We start from the raw sequence: 17,907 nt of genomic DNA, 5'->3' as shown, positions 1-17,907 counted from the left end.
GACATGGTCTGCTCGCGGGTGCCGGTCCCTCCACCAGGTCAGACCTGGTGGGTGAAAAGGCACCCATAAACAGACCTCATAGTTTGCCGGTCCGGTAACAATGGTGCTGGTACCTTACCGGCACCGTTGTTACCGGACCAGAAAACTTGTAATGAGGCCCAATGTATTAGTGACATTATATTCCTGTCACTCTGTTCAGTTCTCCATCATGACCTGCACACAAAGCATGCCAGAATAGGTCTGGACTAGAGAATAGGAGATCAGTAAGGGAAATAGACACAATTTCCAAATGTGTCAAGTACACTGATGTGGAAGAGAGAGCAGCCAATAATCAGACAAGGAAAACGAAAATCCTCTTTTTGTCAGGGATCTAAACTCCCATGTCCACAAATCGTTCTACCATTAGACCCGACAGGGACAGCCTATCCTCTGTAAATTCCAATTGGCAGAAACCTCTTTCTAGTGGCAGAAACATACATAAAATACCACTTGTTCTTGTTGAGTTTTAAACCCCTAGATGTCAATAAATATATTTGTCAGCCAACAGTTGTAACAATGCTAGTGTTCTAGCTAGGAGTACTGTGTCATCTGCATAACTACAGACAGGCAGTTCACTGTTTCTACACCTGGGAAAATCTGACACAATGGCCCTCATTACGAGTTTGGCGGTAGCCATGCCGCTATTGGCGGCATAGCTGCCGCCGAATTCGCGTCCGGGTCCTCAGAATGAGGAATAACCAGGACATTCCGAGTTTGGAAGGCCCGGTAATTCCTCCCTCCAAAGACCCGGACCCGGTCCTTCCCCATTCCCATTTAATCCCCCATAGGGCTGAATGGGAATGGGAATGGGAGAGGGAGCAAACAACGGGCCATTACGAGTTGGCCCGTTGTTTGCTCCCTCTTCCCCTCGCGGGACCCGGTAAGAACTCCTGGTTTGACCAGGTGTTGCTTCCTGTGTCCCGCGAGGGGACCTCGTAATGAGGCGGTACGGGGTAAATGGTGCCGGCACCTTTTACGGCGCCGTTTACCCCATACCGCCAGGGTTGTAATGAGGCCCAATAGCTTTTGAACTGGTTATGAGGGGGAGTTAAAAAGATTAAATAATAAAAGGGGGCAAGCAGCCCACCTGGTGTGACCCCCTTCCCAACCAATATCATTTCATACAATTCCCCCTCAATGCCATACCAAACACATATTTTCAATTGCACATGTAAAGCCTCAAACATGTGTAGCAAAGGTTTGGGGACCCCCATATTTGGTAGGGTTACCAAAAAGGTTCTCCTGTCCATGCGGTAAAAAGACATAATTGTCAAGAAGGCAGGAAAATCCAGTGCCTTCCCAAACTTGGCCAAAATAAAATATAGATGTATGCCCAGGTGGAAGGTACCTGTGCCAGCCCTAAAAAGAAATAAGTGTCAGATAAAATATAATGTTCCTGCACCCTTTCCTACAGCCTTTCGAATATCATCCAAGCAAATAACTGGATCTCTCCAGCAGTGCAAACAGATTATATGATTTTGAGGAAGATGTTTTGCCCTTTTATACATTGGAACTTGTATCCCGATTTTCCAACCCTGCAAAGTGTGATTTGTCAAAATAATGATATTGAATACTTGCACCAGGAATGGGTTCCATAAATTAATTTGAAAACAAAAGAATATCATTTGAAATCCCTTAAATCACTAGTGATGTTATGATGTCTTTGCATGCATATGACATATTCCATCGATTTCATTGTAAATGTAGTCAGTTGTTCCACCCCAGCCATTCCTACATTGTTAAAAGAGGCCCTGGAAATAATTACTGGGGACCAAAAGAGGCCCTGGAAATAAAGTTCAAAGTGGCCCTATATGACACATTTTCAGCAAGCCCAATGCTTTTCCTATGAGAAAAATTGAACATACCACAGAAAAGAGGCCCAGGGTGCAGAGGCCCACTGGGAAATCTCCAGAATTCCCTAAAGGCCAGTCCACCCCTGATTGTTTCCAGGAACCACATCCTTAGTATTGCTACTCTCTCCAAATAAAGCCACACAATTGTTGATTCTGACCTTCTCTGAGATGTGGACTTCTGTGACTTCAGAAAACCCAAGGTCAAGCACATTGTTATTCCTAGCCACAATACTCCAAACGGATGTCTCATCTGCATTTTAATCCGGGCATGTACATAGGGTGAGGATTTGTATTCTGCTTGTCTACATGTTTGGCTGCATGAGTGGAATGCACGGAATAAATATTAGTGTGGAATGTTTGGGAATCTCTAGGTGAGTGTTTTGAGGAATGTTTTATTTATTTATTTATTTGAATGTATAAAGCGCACAACAGCCCTTGGGCATCGTGGTGCTGTTACAGAAGTCTTAGTTAGTTTCATAAGTGCTTGCAAAAACATAAATGTTGCCTAACCCTATGTTGCAGGGCAGCTTACTTAGTTATGCAAGTACTTGCAAAAACATACATTTTGCCCAACCCCATGTTTCAGGACGGCAGCAACACAGAAATACAGAAAGTCAATTCAGGTGGCACAAACATGGTGCACAACGCCATGTTGCAGGGCGGCAGCAGCATACAAATGTAGACAGTCAGTTTAGGCGGGCATGGCTTGAAAGACAGGGAGAGGGTGAGGACAATGAGATGGAGGGTGGGGGTCACATACAACATCACAGGCAACCATGTGGAGGGTGGAGGGCACACACAACATCACAGGTGACCATGGGGGTTGTGGGGGGCACACACTCCATCACAGGTGACAATGGGAGTTGCGGGAGACACACAGCATCACAGGTGACCATGGAGGGGTGGGAGGACACACAGCATCATAGGCAACCATGTCCCAACCAATCAGATCAAGCCAGCCGGAGCCGAGGCCCAGGCAGTCAGGGGACAGGAGTGGGCCTTTGGTTGGAGGGCCAGCCAAGCCTGCCGGCTCTCCCATAGGCCTTTAACACGAAAGTCCCAACCAATCAGATCAAGCCAGCCGGACCCAGATGCCCAGGCAGTCTGTAACACACAGTGTGGGCGGCCATGATGTAAAGTCCGAAGAGACATAGTTATTCAGAACACCAATACAGTAAACTCAGGCAAGGGCCGGCATTTAAGCAAAGAAAAATGCAAACTTTGCAAATGGGCAGAGGAGCAGTGCTGTTTGGCAAAATGTAGGTGTTGATTGTAGATAAAGTTCTGAAACTCAATCTCGGTCGCAGGTGTATTTGTAATAAGCCAGAATGCTTACCCTGCTTCGTAATGTTGATCAGAGCAGCTCCTTCCAATGGAGGAGGGAGAAGAAAGAATCACTTGCATCCTGCAGCTCATGGAGAATGACAGTTGGAAGTGGTTTGCGCATTATGTATCTTATAGGGAGCTAACAACAACTGTACTGAGGACTTACCTGTACAATGGAATAAAGTTCTTACCTATAAAACTGGAGCCTGGTTTGAAGGTTCACTACCAAATGAGCCCATGAGACCGTGACCATAAAACCTAGGGCATAGCCTTTAGACATGTTCCAGAATTCAGTAAGTATCTCAGAGTAGACATTGGAATTTGCGCCAGGTTGGGCTCAAAGCCAACTTGAATCCCGGAGATGATGCCCCATCACCATAGCCAGTTAACAGATTGATAATTTCAGGAACCCTGTTGCACTGTTCCCCATTGATTAGAACATTCACAACTGTCCACAGCTTGCATCCATGGACAATTGCTACAATCTCTGGGTCGTGGCCTTTAGCCATTTTGCAGACCCAACTAAGCATCTCAAAGTAGACATTGGCCTTTGCAGCAGGCCAGGTCCAATGTCAACTTCAATCACATATATGATCACTCATGGCCATGGCCTTACTGTTTGAGGCAAATATTGGCTTTGGCCACAGGCCGACTTAATCTGGCCATATAGACAGGCTGAGTGGGTGCCCCTTTCCCATCCAACAAAAAATCTGACTACTGCCCATGGCCACAAGGCATATATGCACCCTCCTATAAAAAATGTGCCTCACACTCACTTTTTCCCATCTGTAATATAACCCACCTCAACATATATACAATCAATGTACGTTAAATAAATCATCAAATATCTTGCATCAGACTACCACCATAGTTAATGCAGTGATGTCCGCAGACAGCAAAATAGCCCTGAACGCATACCGAGACCCCAAACACTGCACAAAGCCTACCATAATTTTTGTGCAATAATAAAGCTCCTCATGGACATTTTCATGAGCAACACAGTGTAAATATGAGTCTTCACATACCCAAAATGGAGCCCATTCAAAAACATTGTCATAATGCTTGCATTAATTAGTTTGCCAGTGGGTACGCTTTTGCAGTGCATGCAGACATTAAGTGGCTCCCTGATTGGTCCAGGTGTGTTCCTGGGCACCGAATCAGGATGTGAGTCAACGGATCGGACACAGATATTACTATTTTTTTTACATATTCTTTCTACATTAATAAAGAATGAGCTGGACAAATGGATTAACACCCAATTTACAAAAACACTCGTTGGGATCCGGAACTTGATTTATTTTCTTTGTGCAAGGTTTTGTGGAATGGTGCCAAAGTTATAAGCCTCCCAAAAAAGGATCTTCCTATAGGAAATCCAACTTAACCATGTACACCTCTGTCCAGCTGCATCAGTTGCCTGATCTGCAGCACCTGCTCTCCAGTCGCTCAAAGAAGGTTCAGTGGTCACAACTGTCCTCTTGACAGCTGTGGTGACATTTATGTGGTTTAAAATATGCACCCATGTTCCAAAAACTAAATAACTAAGAGAATGCGGGTCAGGTGCCAATTTAAACTGTACATATAATCCACACCTGAGTTTAGAATATGCAGGCCAGCATCTATCATAATTATTCATGACACATCAAATTGATATCACATATGTGTCAGCCCTGTCAGCCCAGTTCAGCTCTGGAAGTGTTTAGTGTATTCCCCTGGCCAGACTGTCCTTGCTGCAGCCAGCAGGACAATAGCCCTGTGGCTTGCTTCTCTTTTTTCCTATTTGAGGGCAGGTAACAAGCTCCCCAGAAAAACAGACTATCCAATTGAAGCTTCCCTCAGAACAAGAAGCAAGTGGCACACTGATTTGCAAAAGGAATAGACTCAAACCCGAGTGATGCATACCATAGGAGCCATTGATTTTATAGGCAAGGGAAGGGGAAGAGATTAGTGCAGACAGAGGGAGCTCTTTACAGAAGGAGGAAGGTTTTACCATCTTGTGTCGCTCTATCTCTCCTTCCTCTCCCCTCCACTACCTGTAGCACAAATCCCATAGGCCGTGTGTGTTGTTAGTGATGACTCGTTCGATCATTGAAGCCCCACTTCTGCTTGTCTCTTGTCCTGGTGAGTAATCCCTGGCCTAGCAGGTATTTGTTGGTGAATTTGTTGTCTGAATTCTATTTTGTGCAAAGAAATATGTGAATTCTGCCCCTGATTCCCCCACATCCCATGCTCCCTGCTCTCTTCCTGGTTCCCCACTTCCCGCCTCCTGACCCGTCCACTGTGCCCTGATTGGCCCATAGGCCACTCTACCCAAGCTATCACTAACCTCCCAGGGCAGCCCTCTGCCCATGCAGCTCTGCGACGAAAAGTCAAAGACAAAGGGCGGCTCCAACAAGGCAGGACCACATCGTATCTGCAGGTATCCGCAGGAGAAGCAGGAAGCTAGTAGCCTCCCGTCAACAAGCACCAACCAAAAAGTAAGTGTGGCAAGGGTGGGGACTGAAGCAATTACTTCATGGCAAACAACCATACCCTGTGAATAATATCATCCTGTGGTACAGTGGAATTTAGAAAGCGTGAATAGCATCAGCCTGTAGCACAGTTGAATTTAGAAAGTGTGAATAAAATCAGCCTGTGGCATAGTTGAATTTAGAAAGTGTGAATAATATCATCCCGTGGTATCGTTGATTCTAGAAAGTGTGACTAACAGTGGTATAGTTAAACCTAGAAACTGTGAATAATATCATCCGGTGATATAGCTGAACTTAGCCATACCATGAGTCTGTCCCACCCAGCGAGGTCCAGAGAAGGAGCCTCACTCTGGCGCGGATCCCTCCCCACTCACTCTAATTCCCTTCCCCCCTCCCGATACCATGTCATCCTCCACCATACTCCCAGCCCACTCCCTATCCAACCCTCAACCCAGAAGAACGCCCCCAAACCAACCAACCATCCACCGCGACCTCACCCCAACCCCTAACACTTTCTAACATCAAGCCAGAGGAGCCCGATGGTGAGCCAACCATCCTAAAACCCTGTTCCTCCCATCCCTTCCACCCACCCACCAACCATCACGCCTGCACCGCCAGTCCCTCCAATTAACCAATGACACATCTAGCGCCTCCATCCCTTCAACCCACCCACCAACCATCACGCCCGCACTCCTGGCCCCTCCAATGAACCAAACACCCACCCTACCTAGCACCTCCACAATCCCCCCTTACCTCACATCGACTCCCTCCAACAACCTCCACCAATCCCATACCTTCCCCTGCCTAAAAACTGCATGACTTGCCCTGGTAAAAACAGTGGCTGCATCGCCTTCACCCTCCGACCCCCATACCTTCTCACACACCAACTGTGACAAAAACCCTCAAAGAAAGGAAACAGACCTGGCCTCCTTCAATCTCTCATTACTCCTCACTCCTCCTGTCTCGATCCACCACCTCAATCTCTCAATCTCAAACATCACCACCCTCCTCCCCTTCCTCACCCTGCTTCGAACCCCTATCCCTTGAATTTTCACCAACCACAACTAGAACGCCTAACCCCCTACACATCACCCTCGAAACCCCAGATCAAATTCCCTCTTACCATCCTACCAACCTCACACAGCCGTCCAACCCCACCCTCCCCACACCCACCTCCTCGGCCTCACGCCTGCTCTTCCCAACTGCCGTCGACCAACCCACCCTCCTCACAACCCAGATTCAACTCACTCCCTGCTCTCCCCTCCCCTACCAACACGCCCAGCCACTCACCCACTCCTCCCAACCCAACCCACCTACAACCTCCACAACAACCCCCTGTGCCGAAGTAAGATACATCCTTTTCAACAACCGATCTGTAGCAAAAAATAGACACAGCATCTTTGACCTCCTCGCCTCAGACAAACCAGACCCAGTCTTTATCACGGAAACCTGGTTCTCCGACGACTTTGCCCCTATCGCCAATGAAGCCTTCCCTCCAGACTACTCCCTCATCCCACTCAACCGACCCTCTAGAGGAAGAGGAGTAGCAATTGTTTTCAAGACACACTTCTCCGCCTCAATCATCGACTGCCAGACAATCATCCCTTCCTGCAAATCGCTTCTCGTCAAACTATCCCTCCCCCCAATGTTCTCCCACGGCTTCCTAATCATCTACAGACCTAGCGGGCATGACAGACAATTCTCAAGCAACCTCTGCGATGCGGTAGCCACCATCCAAATATACCATCCCGCTCCCACTCTTCTAGGAGACTTCAATATCTGGCTAGACATGCCCTCTAACCCTATGACCCACTCAATGGTCGACTGCCTAGATGCACTTAACCTCTGCCTCCACATAAATGGCCCAACTCACTCTAAAGGACACACCCTTGATACCATCTTTAGCTCCCACGACCAGATACATCTAAACCCCCCCCACACCTATCATCTGGTCCGATCACTTCATTGTGCCTTTCAACATTTGCACACCCGCCCCCTCCCCATACTCGAACCAGAATCCCCAAATCAACGCAAACGCTGGAAGAAACTAAAAATCCTCCCAGACCTAGATGACATGCTCTCTCAATCTCCTCCCCCAAACACCCCAAGCAATGAACGCCTAACCACTGACGCCTTTGACTCATTGCTCAATCTCCCATTAATCCCGCTCACCCCCACTTGCCAATCTTCCACTCACTGTGGCCCTTTTCCAAGATGGTTTACACTAGAACTGAAACTGCAAAGCAACTGTATAAATCCCTTGAACGCAAATGTCAGAAAGATAAAACCATCTTGAATAGATCCACCCTAGCCCGGCACCATCGCCAGCCACTACTAAGCCGAAATCTGAAAAGCAAAAAAAGTCCACTATAACTCTCAAATTCTCAACTGTGAAAACCCCAGCAAAGAACTCCACAAAATCATCTCTGAATTCACCAAACCAACCTGTACCACCACCCAATCAATCCCTTCTCAGTCACTCTGTGACTCTCCCACGTCTACACCACTGCTCTCGAAAGGTCAAATTCTCTAAACAACAAACTGGCCCTCATGCCCCCGCCACCTAACCCACCCACCTTACCTGTCACCCCCCCGTCTTCCCCACCAACTGCAACCCAAGCCACCTTCAACTCGCTCACACCAATTTCAACAGACCAATTTCTCAAACTACTCTCCGCCCGGAAACTATCCGGTTCCCCCCTTGCCCCCTGCCCAGCCTCAACCCTCAAAGAAATATTTTCATCTACCTGTGCAAGAAAGTATGCAAGAACCATCATAAACGACTCCCTCTCCTTGGGAATTTTCCCCGACGCCTTCAAAACTGCTCATGTCAAGCCTCTTCTAAAAAAACTTCCCTCAGCCCTCTCGACCCCCAAAACTACTGCCCCATCCCAAACACCAGGTACCTTGCTAAACGTATCGATCGTACCGCATATTCCCAAAAAAATGCCTTTATTGAAGCCAATAATCTTCTAGACTCCGCACAATCAGGATTCAGACCTTGACACAGAACCAAAACCACTCTGACCTCAATCTGGGACGACCTTAAAATCACTGCAGACTCTGCGGGATGTGCTGCACTATTCCTTCTAGACCTATCTGCCACCTTTGACACAATCAACTACTCAACAGCCTCCACTCCCTAGGAATCCGTGGAAACACTCTCAAGTGGATACAAACAGGAACCAAATAACCCTCCTATCGTCATTCGCTTCCGCCGCCCGACCAGTCTTTACATGCGATCCACAAGGAGCGTGCCTATCAGCCCTCCTGTTCAACCTCTATATGTCCACCTTCCCAGGAATAATCCTCCCACACAATATTCTGTGCTATAACTACGGCGATAACACCCAATTAATCCTAAAACTCCTCAACTCAAACCCCAACTGTAAGCCCAACCTTGCAGCCTGCTTCCTTGACATTGATCGCTGGATGGCCACGAACCACCTCCTCTTAAACCCCACCAAAACTGAAATCATGGCATGTGGCAACTCCGAACTTCTCCCCACCCTCTACCCTGGCCATCATACATGGGCAATCCCGACCACCTCAACCTCTGTAAAAATCTTGGATGCACTCTCGACTCTGACCTAACCCTCTCTCGCCAAATCAACACAATTTCTAAGTCCTGTCACTACCACCTCAAAATATTTAGATGCATTTTTCCGTACCTCTCCTTTCCCAACAGACTCGCCGCTGTCCAATCTATTGTAATGTCAAGACTGGACTGTGCCAACTCCCTCTACCTCGGAGTCCAAGCTTACCAGCTCATAAAACTACAAAGAGCACAAAACGCTGCAGCCAAATTGTTTCTAGCACTTGGACCAAGAGATCACACCTCTCCAGCTCTCAGAATTCTCCACTGGCTCCTGGTTGCACAAAGTGTGACCTGGAAAAACCTTATGCATCTCCCACCGAGCATTGCATAAAACCAGACCTCTTTACCTACAGGACAAACTAAAACCCTACCACCCACCGCACACGCTAAGATCAAGCTCTGCCCTCCTCCTAGTGATACCAAAAACCAACTCAGTCAGGTTAGGAGGATTATCATTCTCAGCCTTGGCCCCCACTCTGTAGAACTCGCTTCTACCCCACATTTGACAAACCGAAGACAACATGTCCTTCCGCAAACTAATGAAAACGTGGCTCTTCCCTTAAAGAATCGACGCTTAGAACAAACTGAATATATAGCCACAATAAACCAGAAACCCAATGTTGTTGAACAAAGAAAACAATAGAGCAAAGGGACCCAATCAAACAAATAGAAAAACTAAAACGGATAGACAGAGTAGAACAAACAAAGTGGATGAAACGGATGAAGTGGATGGAACGGCTGAAGTGGAAGGAACGGATGAAACGTAAGGAACTGTTGAAGTAGAAGGAACGGATGAACTGGATGGAACCAACAAAGTGGATGGAACGGTCGAAGTGGAAGGAACAGATCGAAGGGATGAAGTGGATGGAACAAATGAAGTGGATGGAACAGATGAAGTAGATAGAACGGATGAAGTAGATAGAACGGATGTAGTGGACGAAACAGATGAAGTGGAATGGAACGGATGAAGTGGATGGAACAGATGAAGTGGATGGAATGGATGAAATGGATGGAACGGATGAAATGGATGGAACAGATGAAATGGATGCAATGGATGAAGTCGATCGAACGGATGGGAAGGATGGAGTGGATGGATGGAGTGGATCAAATCTAAGGAGTGGATGGAGGTGATGGATAAATAGAACAGATGAGCGGATGGAGTAGATGGAACAGATGGAGTGAATGGAACGGATGGAACGGATTAAACAGATTGCACGGATGGAACAGAGTGAACGGATGGAACAGATTGAATGGATGGAACAGATTGAACGGATATAACGGATTGAATGGATGGAATGGATGAGTAGATGGAATGGATGAGTGGCTGGAACGGATGAGTGGTTGAAACAGATGAAGTGGAAAGAATGGGTGAAGTGGATCGAATGGATGAAATGGATGGAACGGATGAAGTGGATGGAATGGACGAAATGGATGAAACAGATGGAGTGGATCATATTGATGAAGTAGATCGAACAGATGGGAAGGATGGAATGGAGGGATAGAGAGGATCAAATGCATGGAGTGGATGGAGGCAATGAATGATTAGAACAGATGAGCGGGTGGAGTAGATGAGTGGGTGGAACGGATGGAACAGATGGAGTGGATGGAATGGATGAAACAGAATAGACAGAAAGAAAGAGTGGATGGAACAGATGCAGTTGACAGAACGGATGGAGTGGACAGAATGGATAGAGTGAACGGAATGGATGAGTGGATAGAACGTATGGAGTAGATAGAACCGGGTGGAACGGATGAAGTAGATGGAATGGATTGAGTAGATGGAACGGATTGAGTAGCTGGAACAGATGAAATAAACGGAAGAGATGAAGTGGATGAACGGATGAAGTAGATGGAACGGATGAAGTGGGCTGAACCGAGGCAGTGCATGGTGATGCTCTACGTAATGATTCTCAATATCTTGGTTTGCTTGTTCACATGTTCTCTCACTGGGATAAGTATGATGAATCCAGTAATAATTCTCACTCTCTTGGTCACTTGTTGTATTACTGGGACGAGTAGGGAGAGCCCAGTAATGATTCTTACTTTCGGGGTCACTTTCTGTCTGACTGGAACAAGAAGGATTGTACCAGTAATGATCCACAGTCTCGTGACTTTTCACTCTCCCACTGGGACGAGTAGGATGTGCAGGCAAATTGTTATATTTGTTCCTAGCGGTCTTGTGAGTTTTGTCACACCGTTCATCAAAGCTGTCTTTCTTACTGAGCCGAATATGAATGTGCCAGTAATGATTCACTTCTGAACTCCATGTATCATAATTACTGTGATTGTTTCAGTGAAGATCTGTACTTGACTTTCTTGCTTCAATATTACGTGAATGAGTATGATTCTGGAGCTTGTATTCATGCTGCTTCCCGGGTCTTCCTCCATGCATTTTAGCTTTTCTTCTAGGGATTGACATCACCAGGCCTTCTTGCAGGAAGGTGATCCCTCTTGTTTCTACTAAGGCAGAAGTCTCATACTCTCTCAGCTTCTCATCATATGCTCTGCAGTGCCAAAATCGTGGTGGGTTCAAACTGCACAGTCTACCACACCTGGGTCATACCACCACTCACAATTAGCATATTTCTATTGGGTTTCCTGCACCTGTTCTCTCCTACTTCCAGCTCTCTAGTGCTTCCCTCACACACCAGCAGGTTGCTTCTTCAGCTTGCAGGAAATTCCTGGGCTTACTACTCCATGATAACGTTCCCTCTTCTCTGTTTATGACACATGGTTGGCCCCTCCCCAGCAGAGGAGTATAGTCCTCTATATCTTTCAGATGAGCACTCTCCATCAATTGCTTATTCTTCTTCTTCACAGTATTGCTATTTTCAGATCTGTATCACTCGCTCACTTTTTTTCTGCATAGTATTATTACAATGCATTTCTTCAGGTTGAATCTTGGGTCCTATGGCACAGTAGCAAACAGTGGCTTGCTCTTCTTGGATCTTCTGAATCCTTGTTGTTATTGATGGTCCAAAAGTGAGTAACGTAAGGGGTTCCTCTGCGAAATGGGAGTCCTTTTTTTGTTTTTGAGTTGTTTTCATTATAACTCTATTGATTCTCTTCATTCCAGTATATTTCCAAGTGGTATTAATTATGACTCCATGGGTTTTCTTCGTCTTAGTACCAGGCAGGTACTGGTCTTTTTCCAAAGTATCACAATAGCAGATATACAGTGATTCTTCTTGTTTTTTCCCAACAGAAGTCACATTGTTGTGATAGAGTTGCTGAATGGGTTGGGCAGGGACTGCCTCATCAGAAGGGGTGTCCTTATCTCCCTGGAGACATTCTCTCCCAGTGAGATCCAGCTTACCTCTACCCCTAGGCAGCTCGGCTTACCCCAGAAAGAAGTGACTGAATCCCACGCTTTGTCACAGGTGCCTGTTAAAGTAATAAAATCCCAGGAATTCACCAGGTATCGGATGCTACGCCACCTGAACAACAAGCTGACCTATTGGTCACCCCATGAAGACACTATTGTCACCACTGATAACATTTTTGAAACCTAGAAAACACCAATGAAATGACAAATTACAGCAATTATGACATCACTGAAAGGTAAATGTCAGTATAATCATTTAAGGTCCTGTATTTAACCTTAACTGTTTCTTAACTAAAGTTCTATCACTGAATAGATAGAAAGGTAGATACACTTAGAAATATAAATAAAATGGAACAATAAAGAAAATAGAAAACTACATTTGTGGTAAGAAACAAATGGGGTGTATATACAATTTGTCGCTTCATTCTGCTTTTTTTAATTTTTAAATTTCTATTCTTTATATATTCTCCAAATAGTTGTGTTATTTTGCATACTTTAACTGATCTCTTGGGCCTATGAGTTGTCAGCTAGTGGAATGCCTGATGGAACATGGAATTGAAGGGGCTCTAGATTCCATGAGTGATTATTTGGACGACCTGTTTAAGTGAATCTACACTTTTGCACAAATGTATTTATTTTTCATTTGGTTTGTGATTCATTTATTGCTCAATTTTGGCAAATTTGTTAATGTACTGAACATTCTGTTTGTGTTTCATTCAACTGTTTAAATTCTGATGCTTCAATTTTTACATGCACCTTGCTTTCATCGTATCTGAATGTCAACTTGTTATTATGATTTTATGAGAAATCATGTTCCTTTTTCTTGTCAAATAAACACTTAAAAATGTGTTTTTATAACATTAGCTATATATTATTTCCGATACCCTCAGATTATCTTTAGTTGCTTCAAGGAAGAACTTTTGGATATCTTAGATACCATGATCACTGACCATGTAAATTAAGACTAGAACATGATTATTTGGACGGGACAGATTCTGGACAGATTACGAAATAATTCCGACAGATTTTTCGAGAAACTAAATATTAACATGACCTTAGTTTGAGAGATTTTACAAATAAATTATTTGGATTGTGTGATATGCCGTGGCTCAAGGTTTTTTTCAAAACCGTTCAGTCTGAAATGTACAGAATACCCAGACATGCTAATTCATTGTGGAGGCAATGATGTGGTTAATATAGGAGGTGTGTCCCTTACTTTAATGATGAAACAAGGCTTGGAAAAATGAATGGAACTCACACCCTGTTTTTCTTTTCCAATCTGACTCTTGGAGATGGACGACCAAATGTAATGGTAAAATCGAAAATTCACAGCGAAATGTTAATACAGTAGTTTCAGCATTTATGACTGACCACAACAGATTATGGATTTCAAAAAACAACATACAGTTCTACATGGCCAATTTCATTAGACTTGATGGAGTACACCTAACTCATGAAGGAAATATGGTGTTCCTTCATAACATCAAAACAGTTCTCCAAATGTCCTTTTAAGGACTATTTATCACATATAAATCCACAAATACAATAAAACAATACTCCAAAACATTTATTTTAATTTAACCACGGTTCGAGTTCATTGACTTTTTTTATAACCACGGTTGCAAATTGTTAGTTAAAGGGGGTGGGGCTCACTTCAGGTTTTATAATACAATAGAAGTTAATAGATCAATACTAGTAAAACATAGTTCACATACATATGTAATGTAGATGAAGATAAAGAAAGCACAGTATAAAATATGACAGTAAACTAGGTGGGAATACATTTAATAGGTACAATTACACAATATAAAACAGCATGGGTGACAAAAGACATGCTTAAACACAGTCTAGGTTGCATCTAATAGTAGAGTAGGTTGGCTCATTTTGTACTGAGTTTTTTAAAAACATTTTTCTTATGTTTTTCTCCACAGTCTCACATGTAAGAAAGTCTGAAAACACATAGCCAAAATAGATAAGTCTCCCAAATACCTACCGTGATATTAACCATGGCCAGTCATTTTTTACCCCTGGCATTGCTATACCTATAAAAAGTACTTTTAAAAAGAAACAAAACACAGACACCCCAAAATGTACAACCATGGGCACAGTGGCGTAACACAAAATGTGGGGGCCCCCCTGCGAGCCATGCTGAGGGGGCCCCCCAACTCGGCAACAAATCACGGGTTGCGCCACACTCTGGGCCGGCCTAGACTGTCACACTTGCACAATACGCATGAACGTGCTGCTGAAGGGGTATGCCACACACTGCGCTAGGAAAAAGATATAAATATGTGTTTTAATGCAATATACAGCACACTTTCTGAGATAAATTGGCTATAAAGCCAGAGTGTTTGCAATTGTTTTGTAGGGTAACACAATCCAATACATGCAAGTCACCAACATTGCACAGGAACATTAATGCTTCCAACTGGCTGCACAATGTAGACCAGTGTAAACACGTAATAACATTATAGTACAGAATGCCAGGCCACATTTAGACATACCTAGACTGTTTTCAGCAAAATGCCAGTCAAAGCAATAACACTCATCAAGAAGAGAGCACACAATAAAGCATGTGTCTCCATGGCCTCGAACAACACGGCCAAACTCTTTAAAATCTGCAAGGAACTGGTCAATCCTGTTGTGGTCTATACCTCTTCTGTTCCCTCCCATGCCCTCTGTACAGCTCTGGCCTCTCATTTCTCTGCTAAATCTCAGGACATCCTGTCCTCTATGTCCTCTTCCTCTCTCGGCCCATTTTGGCCATCTCTTCTCTCCTCCTCCTTTTTCCTCTTTCTCTCTGACAACACCTGACGAGGTTTCTAGACAAGTCCGATCTATGAAAGTGTCGTCCAAACAGGTGCTCCGCTGCTCCTCCAGAACCATCAAAGCCCATATTGACACCCTCGCTCCAGCCTTGGCCGATTTCTGTAATCACTCTTTGGCCACTGCAATGTTCCCCTCTCCCTTTGAGCACTCCCTTGTGCACCCACTCCTCAAGAAGCAGTCTGCTGATCCTACCTGCTGGAAAACTATCGCTCAATCTCCACCTTTCCTGAGCAAACTCTTGGAAAAGCTTGCCATCTCCCAGCTTACTCTCCACACTGAATCTGTTGGTTGTCTCCATGACCATCAGTCTGGCTTCAGAGCTGCCAGAGGCATGGAAACTGCTCTCCTAAACACCTGTGCTGCTCTCTAACCTTGATTCCAGCATTCCTTCTATTCTCATCCTTCATCTTTCCTCTGCTTTCGACAGGGTCAACATCGCCATCCTGATCAATCGACTCTGTGAGAACCTGGGCATCACAGATCAGACCCTAGAGTGACTGACCTACTTCCACTTGGACCGCCACTCCGCTCCCAGGTCGATCGTGGTCCCATTCTCTCAGCCACCTCTCTCTATCTGTGGCATTCCCCAGGGCTCTATCCTCTCATGCTGGTTTTTCAACCTCTACTTGGCCACTTTGGCCTCCCTGATCTCTACCTTATCCTCTAACTTTCAGTGTTGTGCGGATGACTCAGCTTTCCTTCAGGCTCCCCTCATCCTCCTCTCCTCTCTTGCTCATTCCTGACTGTCTATCCACGATTCAGGATTGGTGCGCCTCAAACAATCTCTGCCTTAATGCCAGTAAGACAGAGATCCTTCTCATTGGGACCCTTGCCACTGTGTTTCCTCTCTCACTATAGCAGACCACCTTGGGCCCTCTTCCTGTGCCTTCCTGCGAGGCAAAAAACCTTGGTGTCATCTTCAACGCCACACTCTCTTTCTCTCCTAACATCTCGGACATCACCAAGAAGTCCCACTACCAGCTGCTCCTCCTCAAAGGGACTCTTCCCTTTCTCACTCTCCACCAGAAGCTCACTGTCTCTAAACTGGACTACTGCAACAGCCACTTTCTCAATCTGTCTTCCTCTAGTCTCCTTCATCTGCAAATAATCCAGAACAGGACTGCAAGACTTTGCCTTGGCCTCAAGCCCTGGGATTGTATTTCTCCAGCACTGAAATCTCTCCACTGGCTGCAAGGATCAAGTTCAAGAACCTTTGCATTGCCCACAAGGCTTTCTGGGGCCAGTGCCAACACTAAATCCAATGCTCTCTTCCAAAATACCTTCTTTCTCTAGCCCTTCACTCAGCTACCTCCAACTCTCTAAGGCTTAGACATTTCTCCAGGCAGAGAGTGGGGGTAGACCTTTCTCCTCTGCTGTTGCCTCCAACTGGAATGGCCTCCCTGCCCCTCTCAAACTTGAGACGGACAACCTGAAGTTTCGGAAGCAGCTAAAAGCTTTCCTCTTCTCTGCTGCTTTCGCTCTCTCTCCCCCCCTGCTGACCTATCTGACCTACATGTCTGCTGTACTGACTGGCTGCTTGGCTACCCTCAGAGTCTCTCTGAGTCCAGGCTCTTTCTTGATTGGTCACCCTTGCACTGCCTCCGGGCCTACCATGCACTTAGGGGCTGTAACTGTAACCCTGCAGTCCATTGTTCTCCTTGCACAACCAATAGCTGCTCTGCCCTGGCTGCACTTACCGAGAGCATTGCTGCCCTGTTTTCCCCTCCCCTCTCACTTGCACTTCCCTGCTCCCTTTTCCCTTGCACTTCTCGTTCTCACAATGACACAAGGCCTAGTGAGATTGTTTGTCTTATCCTCCCTCTATCATCCCTCCCTTGTGTACACTTGTGTACAGGCGCATTATAAATGACTTGAATCACATCATATCATTTTATCACAGATGCCCAGAAAAATATACAATGCCGCAGTAAGAAATGGCTAGACTGGCAGCACCCAAATGCCAATCTAGCCAGGTAATTAAAGTTAGCAGGACTACTTTATCAGAAATGTCCAGTTAAAAGAAAGTCATACCAAACTGAGGAATGACTAGACTGGCTAAATCAAAATGCCTCTCTAGCCACTAATACCACATATCATGCCTGCTTAGCCTGGACATGGACAACCATTATGATTTATCACACAATCCTGCCCCCCCACACATCCACTCTCACTCCCACCCACCACCCCAACCTCCACAATCAGCTCCTTGGCCCAGAATTACCTCTGCGTCCCTCTTCCTTGTCCCAGAGCTTTCGTATGAGGCTCCTTGCCTCATAGGTAAGTACTGGGATGAGGAAAAGTGGGACTAGGAGTGATGAAGATTACAGGTAGCTAAATCAGGCATTACATCCATGTACCTCTACCTCTTCCCAGTACTTTTGTATGAGGCACAGTACCTCAAACACACGTACTGCCTCGTATATAAGTACTGGGACGAGGAAGAATAGGGCTAGGAGTAAGCAAGGCATT

This window comes from Ambystoma mexicanum, chromosome 7q, assembly GCF_040938575.1.
Source record: "Ambystoma mexicanum isolate Mex_15411 chromosome 7q, UKY_AmexF1_1, whole genome shotgun sequence".
Classification (NCBI taxonomy): Eukaryota; Metazoa; Chordata; class Amphibia; order Caudata; family Ambystomatidae; genus Ambystoma; species Ambystoma mexicanum.
Note: the sequence above shows the minus strand (reverse complement) of the source record.